Consider the following 18,262-nt stretch of genomic DNA (forward strand, 5'->3'; position numbering starts at 1 on the left):
CTTATAGTAATGCAGTGTTTTTTTTATTCCTTACATTAATATTTTATGCTTCTTTTTATAATCAGTCTAACTTTTGACTTTGGTTTTTCTGTTTCACTTTTGTTTTAAATTTCATTAAACCCTACTCTTGTATCCGTTAGTTTCTTCAACTTTGAATTTAATTTATTCTTTTTCGGTTAAAAATAGATTGCTTCCTTCTAAGCACAGCTTTAGTTGTGTGCAACATGTTTTAATTTATCTTATTTTCATTATGCATGCAAAATATTTTGAAATTTGCTTTTTTTTTTTTTTTTAATCCAGGGTTGCTTAGAATGATGTTACTCAACTTGAAAACATTTTTGGCCATCCTAGCTTTTCTTTTGTTGTTGATGTCTAGTTCAATTTCACTGTGATCTGAAGACACGCTTGAATACACTTCAGTAGCTTCAATCTAAATTGCTGAGATCTGTTTATGAGACCAACGTAGGTCAAATCTGGTAACAATTCCAGACGTTCTTGAGATTTTATACATCTATCTATCTATCTATCTATCTATCTATCTATCTATCTATTAAGTATTTAGTACAGGGTCTACAGGGTCTCACTACACAGATTACACTTGTAGTGAGCCTCCTGTTGTCAGCCTCCTAAGTGCTGGAATTGCAGGCATGTGGCACCATGCCCAGTCTCAGTCAAAGTCTCAGTGCACCCCAGGGGCTGGGCTGGCACAGCAAACTGGGGACTGAACCCTGGTCCCTGCGCCTGCCTAAGCAGGCACTTTAGTCCACTGAGCTATCTGGCCAGCCCTTTTAGAAGTTCTTGAGAAATGTTTGTGTTTCCTCATGCTGAGCTCTCTGTGCGCTAGTCCTTCAAGCCCAGTGTCTTCCATTTAGACTTTGACTGTGCCGTGGCTCCAGGATGGTCTTTCCCTCATCATGCACTCTGTGTGCTCTCCATTTCTTCTCTGTTGAGCCCCTTTAACCTTTAGTCTCACTTTACCATTGTTTCCATTTTGATGCACCTTCACTGTGCTTTGTCTATCTCGTGTGGCTTCCTTTTACTGACTTTCCCTTTATCTAAAGATCTGGTTCCTGTCATTATTCCTTGTTTCTTTGGGTCATGACTTTGGGTCTACATAGTCTTGTCCCTTGCCTTTGATTTTACTTGTCAAAAAAACCAAACATGTAGCTCCACAGTGGGTGCATTAGCACAGCTTATAGGAAGCTAGAGCTATTTGTCACAGTCTGTGCCTCACAAGGTGCTTAGGATTTAGCCAATAACAGGACTCTTGCGTATAAAAATTTAACAGTACAGGAAGTGTATAATAGCTACATGAGTACAGTAGGGGAAAGGAGGTGGTAGTCAGTATAGACTGGGATGGCTTTTTTTTTTTTAATTTATGTATTTGGTACAGAATCTCACTACGCAGCTCAGACTCGTAGTGATCCTCCTGTTTTCAGCCTTCCCAGTGCTGGGATCACAGGCGTGTGTCACCACATCCGGACTTGGCAGCCAGCTCAGCGGGCCCAGGGGCGAGGCTGGCATGGCATGTGGTGCTAGGAGTTGAACCCCTGATCCCTGCATTTGCCTAAGCAGGTGCTTAGTCTGTTGAGCTATCTTGCCGGCCCTGGGATGGCTTTATAGAGGACCTGCAATATGATCTGAAATCAAAAGTTTGGAAAACAAGAGTGTTGTCCCCAAAACTTGCCTGAATGAAAATCCAGAGGTAGACTCTGGCTGATGGGAACAGTAGTGGTTCACAAAGTGTTGGTGGCTTCGTCCAAAGAGCGAGGCTAGGGCCAAGTCAAGTGGGAGCCCTAAAGCCAAGCCAATGCAAGTAGGCATCTCCTGCAGGCTTTAAAGAGGCTAGCACTGCTGCTGATAGAAACAGCAGCCTGACGGTACAGAGCAGAATTTAGATAGGAAGGGTCAGAATATGCCCAAGACTCCAGTTATCAGCCAGCTATGGAAGGCAGCCCTGAAGGAATGAAGAAGAACAGAATTCGGGTACTGGTCTACGTGGTAGCTGGAGGGCACACCCACGGTGGCAGGATTTCATGAGCTCTCAGTGGTCAGCAGCTGTCAGGCATACCAGTGTGACCTAGCTCAGCTGTCCACATTTCGCCACCTCCTAATTAAGGCATGGACACTGATTAGTAGTAATAGGAGCATTAGTAGTAATGAAGGAAATCATGGCCTTCCGTTTGTGCCTATTTGGGGCTCCATTTCACAGGAACCATCTATTTCGCATGAGCCCTTCCTGTCTCAATGGTCCCCCGGACACTGCCCAGTTTTGCCTTAACAACAGTGATTTGCTAACAAAACAGGGCAGAATTTAAAACTACAATTAGCCAGTGCTCTCAGAGATTAATAACTGCTAGAAGCGACTTTGCATTTGTGCTTCTTCCTCCTGTCATGGCAACATTTTACAAATTTTAATAATCGACGTCCTCTTTGAGAAATTGCCTTTCCTTATGCTATGGGAGTTTTTATGATTAGGCTATACTTCTTTCCCTGCAGTTGTTTTCCAGGCATTCATGTTACCATTTTTGCTTATCAGTAATGGTTCAAAAATTTTCTAACATGGAGCAATTAATATCTGTCAGTAGAAATAAATCACATTTTTCATTGCTTGTGACATACTCTCAGATGCTGTTCAAAAGTGCCGTAATTATGCACCATCATGCTATGTAATTTTGGTGTCTGATGTAGTAGTGCTTTAGGAATATGATTTATGTTTTCTTTTTAAAAATTTTTAGTACTGAATTAATAGGATAGATGTAAGGATTGGAATATAAGCTGGGGAATGACATTTTGCAGAACAATTTGTATTATTTGTACTATTTCTGTCCTTTTAAAGTAGTCAGTCTTTTAGAATTATTCACATAATTCATATATACTTGTGTATGCAAATTTCACATGTCGTGATTTTGCCACCAGGAACTTTTGTCTTATGGCACTAGAAGGCACAACATGCTTTGAGAAATTGAATGTGTAGAATCAGATGCATGTTCAGAACATATTTTGCATTTCCCTAAGGAAGAAATGTATAATATTTGCAAAATTGGTCCTCTGTGCATGGGCTGAGCAGCAAGAGCTGAGTCTAAGCCTGCTTTTCTGGTCACAGGTTGGGCCCTGTGACAGCTTGGGTGCAGACCACCTTCAGCTCATCCTGGCTCATTCTCTTCTCTTGTGGTCCTGGAGCCTGGACTTGATCTTGTTTTGGCATGTGGCTGTTGAGTCATCTGCTTGGCCTGGCAGCTCCCAACTTGCCTGGAGGTCTTGCCTTGACTTTGTTGTTCATATCAGCATCTTTCTCAGTCCAGTGAGAGGTGGAAGTAACTCAGGAGACTGGAGGAAGAAGCTTCCAGGAGCCAGGGTAAAAGCTTGGCAAATCCAGAGTCCACTGATGAAGCCCCTCAAGCTGCAGCTGTGCTTAAAGCAGGTCTGTGGTGCTCTGCAGTTCTGTGTGCGAGGTGCACCCATGGAGCCATCTCTAAGCAGCAGTCTTTCTTGGTGTGAGCAGTACATCTCACTGTCAGATCCCAGGCAGGCCCCAGCTGAAACAGCAGAGCTTTGACTCTAACATGTACAATTCAAGGAATATTGCAAAGGAAATGCAGGGGCTGGGGGCGGGACCACAGTGGCAGTCACACACTCGGCTCATCTGAATGAAATCTCTGTGCTTTCCAAGGCTGGAGCTGAGTGTGCCTTCGTGCTGGAGGAGGCACTTAGGATGTGAGGGTTTTGGAACCACCCACCTGCATTACAGCTGTGAACAAAGCCAGGCCTTATATTTTAAAATTTTAGGAAAGAAATTGTATTGGATTTCTCGATTGAATTACAAAAGTACTGAGACCACTGAGTTGTTTTTCTACACAGGAATCAAGTCATTAGATCCCAAAACAGACTTTCAGCCATTTATATTAGGTACATGGGTCTCAGGTAGTCAAAGACAGCCACACAGAGCATTGAAAGGAGTTTTCTTACATTAACTCTCTTTTAAACAGAATAATAAGGCAGAACTTTCCACTCTGCTAATTCTTTTGTTCAAGGAGTCACCAAGCATATTTATGTGAGCCACTTAGGTTGAACAGTTTATTGTACGACTGAGTTTCAGTATATTGAATCAGAATAACAAAAATCAAAGTGGAAGGAACCTTAGAGGTTAGGGCTACCTCTTTTTTAAAATTGCATTTCTGAAACACATACTTAAAATCACTAAATACAAGAAAGAAAGAAAGAAAGAAAGAAAGAAAGAAAGAAAGAAAGAAAGAAAGAAAGAAAGGATAGAGAAAGGAAGGAAGAAAGACTCGGCTCACTGGCTGGCACATTGGTAATTGGTAGTTATGGTTTTAAAGGAGTAAGGGCATCAGGTTAATTAGCACAATGTGAAGACAGATGCTTTATATTTTCAAACATCTTATTAGTGATTCCCTACTGAGCTCCCATTTTAATTTAACATTTTTTTTTTGCAGAAGTTCCTATCTTAAAATGCTTATGGCCATGCTTATTTGCTGTGCCTTTTACATGAGGTAGGTCAACTCATCTTTTTATATGGGTAAGTCATCATTTGATATGTGGAGTGCCTGGCAGGTAGTAAGCAGATGTTTTTGTCCTGGAGGAAATTACAAATTAAAATGTGCCTCTGAGTGCCTTAGTATTCCAAAAGTCACAGAGTGACCTTTGCTTAATCCTACACCCACTGCCAGCTACACTGGTTGTTGCAAGTTGTGCCTAAAAGTAATAATACCTACCACTGATTCAGGGCTTCCGGGGAGGCAGGCTGTAGGCTAGTTCTTTATGCATATTGTGTAAGTTAATATTTTTTTTAATATTTTGACAATGCTGCAATACAGCTACTATCTCAGTCTTACAGATAAGGAATCTGAGATTCAGATTCCGTAACTCGGAGTGACCTGTGCCTGGTAAGCGAAAAGGGGTCAGCCTGGGAGTCCCTTAAAGCCTTGCTGCTCAGACCTGCATCTTGCATTGTCTTGTAGTAACCACGACGGCTACATTCTTAGAGAAAATATTTACTTGATGTTGTTGCTCCATCAAGCACTTCACAAGAGTTTAATACCCTCTATAGCTGTGTTTTATTTCCAACCTTTGGAAGGAGAAAAGTTAAAAACATACGTAGATTACATAGCTATTAAAACAGATGGCTCTGAGGGCTGGTGAGATAGTTTAGCAGATTAAGCACCTGCTTAGGCAAGCACAAGGACCGGGGTTCAATCCCTGGCACCACATGCCATGATGTCCCCACCCCCAGCCACACTGAGCTGGCTGCTGAGACCAGGTGTGGCGGTGCATGCCTGTAATCCTACTGCTGGGGAGGCTGAAAATAGGAGGGTCACTACATATCCAAGCTATGTGGTGAGACTTTGTACCAAATACATTAAAAATAAAAACAGATGGCTCTGGCTTCAAAGCCATTGCTATACCTGCATTCCATCCTTCCTTAAACTTTTTTTATGTGTCTGTGTTAGACATGTAACTGTCTTAGCTCACTTAGACACGTGTTAAACATGTGACTGAGATATGTAACTGTCTTGGTTTATTTTATATTGCTACAATAGAATACCACAGTGGGGTAATTTTTCATTTCATAAAAAGTAAAGCAAAATTTTATGATAAAATAATAATAGTTAATGTACCATGTATCATCTTCAAAGTAGTTACTCAGAGTACAAGACACACAAAAAAGATTCTCTTACAAAGAAAAAAAAACATAATAGCACAAAACTTCCTTTTCAGTGAATTAAAAGGAACTGGCAGTACAAATGAAGCATATTAGCATGCATAATAAAGTACCTTTGGAACAAAGGGATAGGTAATTTGGGGAATTATTTGCACATCTCCCAACTTCCTATTTATCTGAGTACTCTGGATAAGATAGAGGCAGAAAGACACTGATAAGGATCCTTGCTTGTTTTCCTTTTCTGTCTTCTGCTTGTTATGAACTGGTTGTCCTCTGCAGATCCCCTCTGGCCAGTCACCCTGCCTTGTGGCTAGTGGAGTATGGACTGAAACCTCTATAAACTGGAACTAAGTAAACCTTTCCTTCTTTAATTTTGGTGTCAGGTATTCTGTCTCAAGAACAAGAAAACTGAGACAGTTGGATTTCTGGTATTTTAATTATTATGTGGAATACAGTGTCCATTTTTAGTTTTATTCTTTGATCATGGATCTTCAGGGGTCTACATGCCTCACACATTTGTGTATTTAATTCTGTTTCTATATCTGGAAAGCTTATTGCTATTTCCTCTGGAAATAGGTTCTTTTATGCCCTTTGTGCTGTCTTCTGGTTTTTCAGTAATTCCAGTTGTTCTTATGCTAGTCTTCTTTGAGTCATTTAGCAGCTGTGGGATGCGTTTTTCATGTTCTCTTGTTTTCAAAGTGTCTTTGTGTTGGAGTTTGTGGCTTCTTTGGCCCTATCCTTGGTCCTTTGGGTGTTTGCTGCAGTATTTTATATGACTATCAGGCCACATTGACGTACAGAGAAAACCAACTGAGAGCAGTAACTATGTCACAATGGCTATAGTAGTAAAGTCAGTGACAACAATGGAACCAAGTATCTTTTTTTTTTCTTTTTGTATCGGGAATTGAACTCAGGATTCTGCTCTTGGCCAGGTAGGAACTGTGCCACTGAGCTATACCCTCTGCCCTAAATGACACTAAATATCAACTGAATACTGACAAACTTTAAGAACTACTCACAAGCAGCCTTTAAACAAGCAGGAGGTTTATAATTTTAGCAAAGGCATTGAGCCTACCCAGATATAGGTCTATATTAATTCAGAACACTAATTTTGGTAGATATAGGCAGCAGCGCAAGAGCTCCAGCACACCACTGGACTAAATGCCATCTCCTTCAGGTCCAGCCCCTCTGAAGATTACACCCACCAAACCTGGCCTCCTAACACAGAAAGCAGGCTCCATGCTTCTCCTGCAGAGCCCAAGCCTCTCAGGAGATCTCTGTTTAGGTCTCACTAGATGGAGTAATTTTAATGGACAACAATTTATTTTGCTTAAGGAGTTAGAATTAGCCATGTCCAAGTGACTGAACAGTTGTATGTTACATCACAATATGATGGAAGGTGTCACTTTGTGAGGGAGAGTGACAGACAGACAGGTGGCTGAACCCATTCTTCAAAGCACACCACACCTGTGATAATGGGTCAACCCCATAATAATGCCATCATTCCATTCATGAGGGCAGTGTAGATCCCTGTTCAGAGTCCTACCTCTCAGCACTTGCCCTGGGGATTAGATTTCCAACACATGATGTCTAAGAGACACAGTCAAGCCATAGAAGTAGCCAGTCCTTGTTTGAAATGGAGAGAGCCTGGCATATATTTGTGAGTGACTTAATGGGACTTTATTTGGAAAGTTTGTTTGAGGCACCCTTCTCATGCTCCTTTGTTATCTGCTTCCTGTCTTAACACACCCTGTCTCTGTTGCTTCTCTTTCCAATAAAATTACATGGCAGAAGACTGTCAGCAGATCCAATTGTGTTAAATTGTGAAGAAAAATGTCTTTTGTTTGGGTCTTCTGAGCCTTGGCATTCACTGGGATTTTAGTGGAATCCCAGAGAGTAGGAGGTGGCTAGAGATTTTTCATATAGCCTTCTTATAATTCTTCAAAATATAACAGTAGTTGACTTGTACATATGTGAAGAGCAGCCGGAGGCGACATTAGCTGCTTTACGTATGTCTTCATCTCTTTGGGGGTTGCCTTTTTGTAGAGGTGAACGGCTTTGATTCTGTAATGAAAAGTAGTGTGACATTGAAATGTATTTCACAATTCTTTTCCACTTCATTGTATAGGCGTCTCGAAGCAAGCCGAAAGGAGTATGTGGGATGTAGGAGAGGGGAGTTAACAAAAACAACAATAGCATTGCCTCCCATTTATTAAGTTAACGTCATCGTTATTATTCAGAATCGATCTTACAATCAGACTCATTAAGTGAGCACTTTTAAAATGCCTTTCTTTCTTTCTTTCTTTCTTTCTTTCTTTCTTTCTTTCTTTCTTTCTTTCTTTCTTTCTTATTTGGTACAGAGTCTTGCTACGCAGCTCAGACTCATAGTGATCCTCCTGTCTCAGCTTCCCCAGCATGGGGATTACAGGTGTGAAACATCACACCTGGTTTCAGTGTCTAGTAGGGTGTGGGCCGGCACTCCATGTGGTACTGGGGATTGAACTCAGACCCTTACGCTTGCCAAGCAGGTGCTTATCCTGCTGAGCTATCTCCACAGCCCCAAATAGAGTATAACTTAAATCAGTTGGGGAATTTTTTTTTAAACTGTCACCATTAAAAGTGTAGTCACTAGGAATAATAACCTTTCAAAACTATGAATAATCCTTGGTAAGTAAATATATCATTTAATAATTTATACTTAGCATAAGGAAAAATACTCAGTTTGCTTTCTTAGGATTTGTCTACATGAAATTTGATCTTGCATGTTTTTTCACATTCTGGCATTTACCTTGGATCTTAATAAATCACTAATAAATATTCTCTTCAGCTGTTTAATCTGTCCTTTGAATTTTCAATTTGAATGACAGTATGTTTTGCTTCTGCTAGATATATGAGCCTTTTCCAAGATTTTTGTTTATGCCATGGCTTCTTTCTACATTGTTTCTGTCGTCTTTTCTCTAATCATTGTAATGGATTTTCAAATGGTCTTTAGAAAATTTTCTATTATTTACTGACCTCTAAGCGCTAACTCGTATTTGCGGTGTCTGTTGACTTTGGTGATTAGCTCCCGCATGACCTTGATCGCATTCTTATCTACAACAGGAAATTGTTTGTTTTGCTGAGAGGTCCTGCATGTCCAGGAGGAGGAAGCTCCTTCGGAGTGTTTTGCCTTTGCTTCTGCGAGGCTGAGGGATTTTCCTGGTTTGCGGCCAGTTGTGTTAATGTCACGGGTGAAGGTTCCTCCACTTCCTGAGTAGAATCAATTTAGACCTTGCATTCTTTCACAGGGTGCATGGTTAGAGTTTTGATTTCTCAAGGACCCCAGAGGGGTGCCAAGCTCTTTTGTCCACTAATAGTTTTAAACTCCATGTTTGAGGGATTTATTTGGTGTTTTGTTTGCTTGGGTTTTTGTTGTTGTTTGTTTTTGTGTTTTGAGACAAAAATCTCACTCTGTAGTTCAGGCTGGCCTTGAACTGACTATATAGCCCAGGCTGGCTTTCAAATCCTGATGATCCTCCTGCCGCAGTCTTCTAAGTGCTGGGATCACGGCTGTGCGCTAACACACCCTGATCAGGGATTCACAACGCCTGACATAGCTTCACTTTTTGCTGAGGTCTCTGTCCCAGCACCCTACCCTACCTTGTGGATATTGAAGTCCTAGCTCTCATCCCCTCGAGCCTACATCTCAGTCCACTTCGAGACTGCCCTTTGTTTTGAGCTGAGCTGCTCTTAGATCATTCAACATCACATCTTGTTTGCATGTCTGCTGTAAGCAGCAGGAGTCAGGGTGCAGTCCACTGGTTACTACAAATCTTAGCTGCATAAGGGGTGCACAAGGGGATTTTGCCAGAGTTTGCAGGTAGAGGAAAAACATTGTAGCGTATAGAGCAGTGCCGGGGACCATCAGGCTGTGGGTACCCAGGAAGCTGAGAGGACCTGGGATAAGGGAAAGTGCCTTGGTCTTCAGGGTGGGGAGTGTGCAAAAAAAGTTGGAAGGGCACAGAGAGGGAGGCTGGAGTGGGGAGACCTGTGCCCCGCTTCTGCCTCTGAGCAATTCTGCCCATGTCCTCCAGACTCAGGATTTGTTTTTCTCATTGAACACAGTGACATTTACCTGACCAGATCAAATGTAAGGGAGTCTAAGGCCTTGACAGCAGTTTTCTGATCTTCCTTTGTGGCTGAAAGGTCAGGGTGACTTGTACCCATCTCGTGTAATTTTACAGCAGTTGAATTTTCTGTTCTTTCTCCAAGACTGATAAGTTCTTTAAAAACTAATTTCACATACCTTCTTTAATGATATTTTTTTGGTCAGCCTTTTGTTGGTTTCAGAAAATTTTGTACTTCCTTATATTTTCTTTCAGGCTGTTAGAAGCAAACCCATCCCTGTGTAACTTAAGTTTGGTATTATACAAATCACTGAGATTTCTGACTTACAGTTATATCTGTGAGAAAAAAATCTAAGTGCAAAACATTTGTGATTTTATAATGCTACAAAAATTTTAGTGTTCATGATTGTATAATATGATTATATAAGTACACAAAAATAAATTCAAGTAAATAATAATAATAAAAAAAGAAGCAAACCCAGAAGTTTGCTGTTTCTTAATTTTCTTCTCAAGATGATCAGAGCAAAAGTGGATTTTAATTGTTAGCAGCAAAATGGACTATTTGTTTTGAGGTCTTCTGGATTTTGTCTCTTAGATTGAAATTTTCCGTTTATGACAATATTTTGCTTCCTAACACAGACATTGTTTGGCTTCTAAGACTTCTTAGAAATCTCTTAGATATGCTTTCAATAAGGAGACAAGTTCTTTTTAGCATGGAGTCACATCATAAACCTTATTAATTTGTACTAAACAGCAGTTGTAAGTTCTGAAATGAAAAATGGGCACTGAGACAGGAAAGAAATAACCCCCGCTGTGAAGCAGGGGTTATGACATGCTGAATTCTGTGTCTGTGGCAGGACCTGCTGTCTACCTCTCTCCCATCTCTCCTGACCTCTCGCCCCTGCACACCCACACCACTCTCATCGCTGTTATTTTGAGATTGCCCCTCTCTCATTTATTGGACCCTGTAAGCCAGGCTACCTCGAGAAGTGCGGGCTTCCTGTGTACCAGGATTTCCCGAGCTTGGTCCAGCCAGCCACGTGGCCAGTGACATCTTGATTCTGTGGCCAGAGGCCATGTCTAAGCTTTTCTTCCAAGTTTGCTTCTGAGCGTCATAAAACCTGTCAACCCGGGAATAATAGGTAAGAGGGGATGTGTCACCCTTTCAGCTATGACAATGACAATGATAATAATGATAATGATATAAAAGCCACCAGTGACAACAGCCAACTCTTGTAAAATGCTAGCTTTCTTCTGAATGCTTTAAACACATTATACCATTTAGTCTCAAAGGCTCCATAAGGTGAAATCTTAGTAGCCTCCTGTTACAGAAGGGCAAACTGAGGCCCAGGTAGGCTTATCCAGGTAACTTGCCCAGAATCACACCGTAGAGCCTGGATTGTCTGTAGGGTCTGCGTGGCCAGCTATGAGCAGCCTCAAGTCCAGCCTAGCTTCTGGCCCCAGGCTGTGGGAGTTTCCTCAGGGGGACCTTTCCCAAACCAGGGCTCTAAAGCCCCCAGAGTACCTGCCTGTTTACTCTGTGCCAGGCCCTGTCAGGTGGAGGAAGCCCCCGTCTCTCCTCAGTGCCCAGGCACTGGGAGCCGTTAGGTTCTGGTCTTGGGCCGTGATAAGTGCTGCCACAGAGGCCCGGCTGGGTGGCGCCCAGTTCCATGAGGAAAGTGGTTCTGGAGGGACGGCTGAAGTAAGTCTTGGGATGTGGTGACGATTTAAATGAAAGTCGAATGCTATAGCAAAAGACGCGTCGCCACGAGCACCCCCCCAATAATCCCTTGGCCTCATTCACATTTGTGCCGCCATTCTTGCTACCTTTCAAAGCAGCCCTGGAAGTCCCCCCTCCTGAGCATCTTGGGTTATCATGTTGTGACAATTTCATAGTAATAAACTATGAAATTGCCTTGACGCCCTGAACTGGTCCGAAACGTTGACCTTTCACAGTCATTTTGACTCTGGGTAGGAGCCAGAAGTTGCACAGTTGTGGTGAATAAGTCAGGTGAGTAACACAGTCATATTTTTATTTGATAGAAATGGCTCAAGGTAGTTGATAAATGAAACGTGATACGAGTATACGGTGAATGTTTAGATTTAAAAAAAATTATTACAAGGCTGCGTGTGGTGGTGCGTGCCTGTAATCCCAGTACTAGGGAGGCTGAGGCAGGAGGATCTTGAGAGTTTGCGAGCAGCCTGGCCTACAAGTGAGCTCAAGGCCAGCCTGAACTGCATACTGAGACCCTGTCTCAAAAAGACACACACACACACACACACACACACACACACACGTGTCAAAGACACATTGGCATTTGTTCTCATTGTTGCAAACATACTTATCCCATCATTCTTGGCAATGTATGTTTTATAATCCTAATTTTTTTAAAAAATTAAACACTCATCGTGTTTTTCCATCCCCTCTGTGACCTTGCAAGCTTCTTCTGGTAGGGAGCCTTGGGTGCCCAGGCTGTGTGGGGTGCTGGACAGGCCAGCCGAGTGCCTGATACTGCGTGCGCAAAGGTGGGTAAGTGGAGATGCACCTGGCCCTGGGGACCCGGCTGAGGAGTCTGGATTTCATTTTGTAGTTGATTCAGGTGCCACTGAATAGTAATAAACTATGAAATTGCTACTTGGGTGATTTCTTTTTGAGAAAATTGTGCTTTCTATTTGTAGAGCCAGTAAAATATGAAGTACACTCATATATCCTACTATCCTTTAGGAATAAAGAATGAAAATATAGAAAGACATGAAGCCAACAGTCTCAGTTTTGAAGAGCCGTGGGAAGGGAGGCCCATTTGAATAAGTTCTTTGGAGATTGCTTTGCGAGTGCTCTGCCAGTTGTTAAAAACACTCAAAACATTCAAATATTCTCCCTACTGAGCTTTTCATGAATATGGAAAAGTTGGATATTTTTTGATTTTGTTTTTATTTATAATCTCTTGCTCTAATGTTTTTGTAGTTAGTGGATATTTTGAAATTCTGGAAGCAGCATATATACTTTGAAAATGTAATTCACAGCTTGTCTTCCAAATATTTTAATTTTTAGCTCTTCACTGAAACTTTCTCGTTACAATACAAAGAAAGCTGGTGCCTGCAACTTTTAGTGTGACATGGAAATGAAATCTGATCTGGAAACATCATCAAGTTTTAGTGCTGCAGGATTTCATGAAGCACATTGACAGGAAACAACCTGAACTCCTTGGAGACTCCATGTGGCATTGTAGAAGTGGAAGGCTTCATTTTATTTTATTTTTAGGAAAACAAACAAACAAAAAACACATCAAAAACCCACAGGGAAGAAAACAACAACAACAACAACAAAAAAAACCCACAGAAAAGAAAATTCCTAACAATATATTAGGAGGGTAACAATGGTTAATATGTTGTGTAATGTTATCTTTAAATTAGTACTCAAAGTACAATATTAGCACAGACCTATCTTTTCAGTTAACTGGGAGGAGTTAGTACTGTAACTATCTTCACTATTTTATTGGATGTTCATTAAAAATTAAAGAAAAAGAAGGAGGTGGAAACATTAAGTACCCCTAATCATTACACACCTTTCTGATGTATCAAATTATCACATAGAACCCCTTAACTTTAACATTTAAAATAGTTATTTAAAAATGAGAACGATAACCTCAGTTCTCTCTCCTCTCTTTTTGGCCGTAGTCCTGGAAAAGCCATTTTCCTCCTTCACAGGTTTGTCTTTGTCAAGCGTGCACTATACGTAGCTGTAATGAATTATCAGCGGGCTCCTTTTCCAGCTGCAGCTAGCTGACGGTCCTGGGATTTGTAAGATCCGTGCAGAATCTTTGAGCATGTGCCCCGGTGCAGCTCTTGATTCCCACAACCAGACAAAGGTGGCTTCTCCTGAGGGACTATGTGCAAATTCTCGTCATTGGCTCTGGTTGTGCTCTTATCAATATCAAGCGCTTTGTGAGCAGCAGACGTGTTCTGACTTGCTACCTGTAGTTGTACACAAGCAGGAGCTTATCAACGTGTTCTAATATTCAATTTTCTTCCTATTATCTTAATTGAAATGGAGTTGTCCCGCTGTTTGTGTGCATCAGAGCATTTGCGACATTCCAAACTTCTGGCTGCGGAAGGGATTGATTCTTTGCTTCACCTGCCTTACCTGTCACCCTCTGCCGTGCCTTTGGCTCTTGCCCTCAGCACGATGCCATCAGCCATGTCCTATCAATCCAGCCTGCAGTGTCAGAGCTCTGATTAGCCTTTTTGGATTGCTTTGATTTTGAAATTGACCAGTCCCCAGTCTGTAAGTCATTTACCCCGAAATGCTCGGTAATCAAAATAATAACATTAATGATTTTCCACTACCTAGGCCCACAATGTCAATTAACTGGTAGAAAAAGCTTAGAAATGCAATACAGCTGAATAGGCCTATTCTTATCTTGTTGGCCAATAATTTTTGCCAAAGTCCACTGATTGCAAGCGTCGATGGGAAAAGCTCTACAGTTCAATTAGCAGGAGATAAACTGTTTGATGCTTGTAATCAGAAAAACTGGCAGAAACTCGATGTTCAATTACTACCTCTGACCTCTCCCTGTTTTCTGACCTATCTCTTTGGAGCCACTGAGGATTCAAGGATGATAATTAATTTCTGGGGTGAATTAAAGTAGGTAATCTGACATGCAATCACGGCTATTTTTTCAGTGTTAGTTATTTATGACTTCCTACCTGGTCAGTTTCCATGATTCACTGATTTTGAAGTATTGTGACTTTTTATCATAAATTGTCACACAAATAATGTCGCTTGTGATTCTTTGTGTACATTTTAACTTTATTATATGGCCTGAAACATTATTGGTTCTCAAAAATGTTCTTAGTTGATAAATGGAGACAAATTTTTTTTTTTAAAATTTCTGTCTTTTGTGCATTCCTTGCCAGTCTGAGTTGATTATTTTAAGTTTAATTTTATAGAATGATCTCATCGTATGCTTATTTTTGTTCAAAGGGACTTGGAAAATTGAAATAGGTGGTTTACAAAATGGAGAAGAGACTGTTAAAGATCAAGGTGAAGCCAGAGATCTCAGGAACTAGAAGCAGGGGCATAGAGCCTGCAGTGTGGTGTGCAGGTCTTGGCGCTGGTCCTTCTTGTCCCTTAGTATTATCCTCAGCTCAGCCAGATGCTCCCTGGAGGGGAACCCACCCTCAGGCAGGCAGCTCCGGGACTGCGGCTGCTTAGCTCAGGAAGCGTGGAGGAAAAAGAACTTTCCCTGTTTTACTTTTGGTTGAAATAAATAGTCACAGGGAGGGAACGGGACTGGAATATCTTGTGCCCACCCCTCGGACCTGCCACAGCTAAAGAATGAGTGATGAGTGATAGGCTGGCTCTCCTGCCCCCTTCTGTGTCTTGGAGCAGTGAGTGTTGATTCCAAGAACGGCGGTCTGTCTGTGAGCATGGGGGTCACCACAGTTTGTGCCTGTGTCAGAATGAGGCAAATTAAAGGTACAAATGAAAATGACAAGAGATTGACAGGGAAGTGATCCAGTTCTGATGGAAACTAAGACAGTGGTGCCAGCAAGCAGTGCTGATCCATCCGGGTCTCAAGGCCAGCAGGCCTGTGCCTTGCTATGGCCTGCAGGAAGAACACTCCTGCTATTGCTTCTTCGTGTTCCTACTGCACTGAGTCAGTCTTTGCTGTTTATCATGTGTGCCGTGATGGCTTGTTCACAGAGCTCCTCCTGCACTGGGTGACCTGAAGGCAGGGACCGTGGCTTGTCAGCCCTTGCATATATGCCTACTATGAAACGAATGCCCAGCTCTTGTTGTGCGGGCATGTTCTGTGACCTGTAGCAGCCCACCACAAGGGCAAGGTACTAAGTGGCAATGTAGTTGGAATATGCATGCCTTTGTCTTCAGAACTGCAAAACAAAGCTTTTAAGGTCAACCTGCTTTTGTCTGGTAGGTACAGTTGCCTGCATGCCTTTGGGGGCTCATGGTCCCACAGGGCAGCCATTGCTCCTCTTTGACAGTGACCAGGTCCTGCCTGTGCTGATTGTAACCTGCACCCTTGGTGGAGGACCAGCACAGTTGATCCTGGGGCAGGAAACTCCTCTTCCACTGGCCTGCAACTTAGGTGCCTGGAGACCAGACTTCATGTTCATCTCTCTTTCTCCACGGATAATATCCCTGATCTGCCAGACATTAGTTAGGGAGAGGATTTCTGCACTCTCCCATCCTGGCTGGAGACTGCTTGTACACCCTGGGGTGCAGCAGTAGCCTCCTTCATCTCAGAGGTCCAGAAGCGAACAAAAGCATCCTAGATATAGGTGAACTTGTCTAGAGCTTCCCATGGGGATCATAAGAGCCAGGGTCAGGACTGGTGGTTCTGAGCTATTACTGCTGAGCCCTTTTCCTTTTTACAATAAATGAAAGAGGATCTTCACGGGTTAAAGGGACTTTGCGGGACAGCGGGAATAGCCTACCCAGCCATGTTTAATGTCCCTACCCACTATGGTGACTGCAGAAAGATTGGCCAAATCTCTGAGTGTTCTGTGGCCTACCTCCCTCGAAACACTGTGTTAGAACTGTGCTACATATTTTTATGAATGAAGTTCCAGTTTTCAGATTCAGTATAGGTGACATTAAGTTTAAGCACTACTACATTTCTCATGTATTTTCCACATGAATAGCTGTCAAATCACATCTCCCAACCATAATGCAGAGCTTTTCATGTTTCCCATTGAGCTTAATTTTGTTGATCCACATTTGTTATTTATTTGTTATCTCTTCTATCGATCAGAATCTGGATATTGGACAGTGTGATCCCTAAGTTAACTGAAACAAAAGGGGTCAATGAGAAGACCTTTTTTCAAATTGAACGCTTTGGAGGTGTATTTAAGAAATCATCCTCCACTCCACAAACTTCTGTCTTGATGGTCCTTGATGTCCTTACTCACCTGTGCCAGAAAATTGGACACAATTTGGGCTTCTTCCTTCCTCTTTCACCGAGTTCTGCTGATTTTACCTTCTAAATTATGGGTGCTCCTTTTCCCTTGACAATGAACACAGTGACCCCAGGAGCTCCCTCTGCCCAGCACAGTAAATCAGAAGTGGGCAGGGAGCCACCTGATCACTCATCACTCATTCTTTAGCCATGGCAGGTCCAAGAGGTGGACACAAGATATTCCAGTCCCGTTCCTTCCCTGTGACTATTTATTTCAACCTAAAGTAAAACAGGGAAAGTTGCCTTTGCTCCATGTTCCTGTGCTAACAGTAAATCCTTGTGTGCTGTACTTGTTTTTGAAGTCATCTGTTCTGGACATAATTGAACTTTGTGGCTCACAGGTTTCAAGCCCTGCAGTAGCTTCTGCCCTCTGGACAGAGCCCAAAGTCTTCATCAGGGTGTTTCTGGTGGGCATCTGGCTTCTTCCCATCATCTGTTGGCACTCACTGACATGGTTAGCTAGTTTTTTTTTTTTGAAATTTAGGACAGGGTGTACAGGGTCTCACTGTGTTGATTGGGGTAATACTGATCCTCTTGTTTACAGCTTCCCAAATGCTGGGATTACAGAGAAGCACTTATTCCACTGAGCCATCTCCCTAGCTCCAATGCTGGGATTACAGGTGTACAACACCATGCCCAGTCTCAATCATATTTCAGTCTGCCCTGGGAATGGGGCCAGTATGGCAGGTCTGGGAATCAAACTCCTGGCTCCTGCATCTGCCTAAGCAGGTGCTTTAATCTGCTAAACTATTTGGCTGGCCCTTAGCACTCCCTGACCTGGGCTTGCAAATTTCTCCATGCTCCCTACAAATCCTTTGTTTCTTTTTAAAAAAAATTTTATAAGATTATTTTTTATTTTGTTTTTTTAATATTAATTTTATTGAGAAAGAAGTAGCAATGAGATGGTTTCAAAACAGGTTAGTAGGACAGTTACAATAATTAATACATTGCACATAGTTGTCTTAATGTAGTAATTCATAGTACAAGATGCAGACATGATATGTTGTCTAAACACTATTAGTTCAAAACTTTCTTCTCATTGAAAGAAGAGAAAGTAGCTGTATATCTATGCTATTTTATATATACATATATATATATATATTTCACTACAAAATGGTTCTTCATTTATATCCCCCTTTTTTGTTTACTTTTGTCAGAGATGGGTATTCCATTGCTGTTCATATATTGTAGGTGCATGAATTCAGCAACGTAATCCAATATGGTCCAGTAATCTATAATAGTAGTGGGTTATCCACATGACTGGTAATGTCAGAAGTTGTTGACTTGAGCCTTTTACAGCTCAGCATATTAATATGCCTTTATTTTATTTTTTTTCTTTGAATTTATTCATGTTTTTTTTTCAAAGTTTTATTGATAAACATATAGCAATGAGACAGTTTCAAATCAAATCGAAAGTACAGTTTCAACAAATAATACACTGCATACATTCTTCTCAGTGGTTAATTGCTGTACAAGATGCAGACTTGTGATGC

The 18,262-nt window shown here is 41.7% G+C and overlaps 1 protein-coding gene across 1 annotated transcript in view; it reads left to right on the forward strand.

Moving 5' to 3' along the window:
* Positions 1-18,262, forward strand: part of LOC111812275 (doublecortin domain-containing protein 2-like) — a 128,626-nt gene that overhangs the window by 31,256 nt on the left and 79,108 nt on the right. The window lies entirely within an intron of this gene.

The sequence above is a fragment of the Octodon degus genome, unplaced genomic scaffold, assembly GCF_000260255.1.
Source record: "Octodon degus isolate 3935 unplaced genomic scaffold, OctDeg1.0 scaffold00119, whole genome shotgun sequence".
Taxonomy (NCBI): domain Eukaryota; kingdom Metazoa; phylum Chordata; class Mammalia; order Rodentia; family Octodontidae; genus Octodon; species Octodon degus.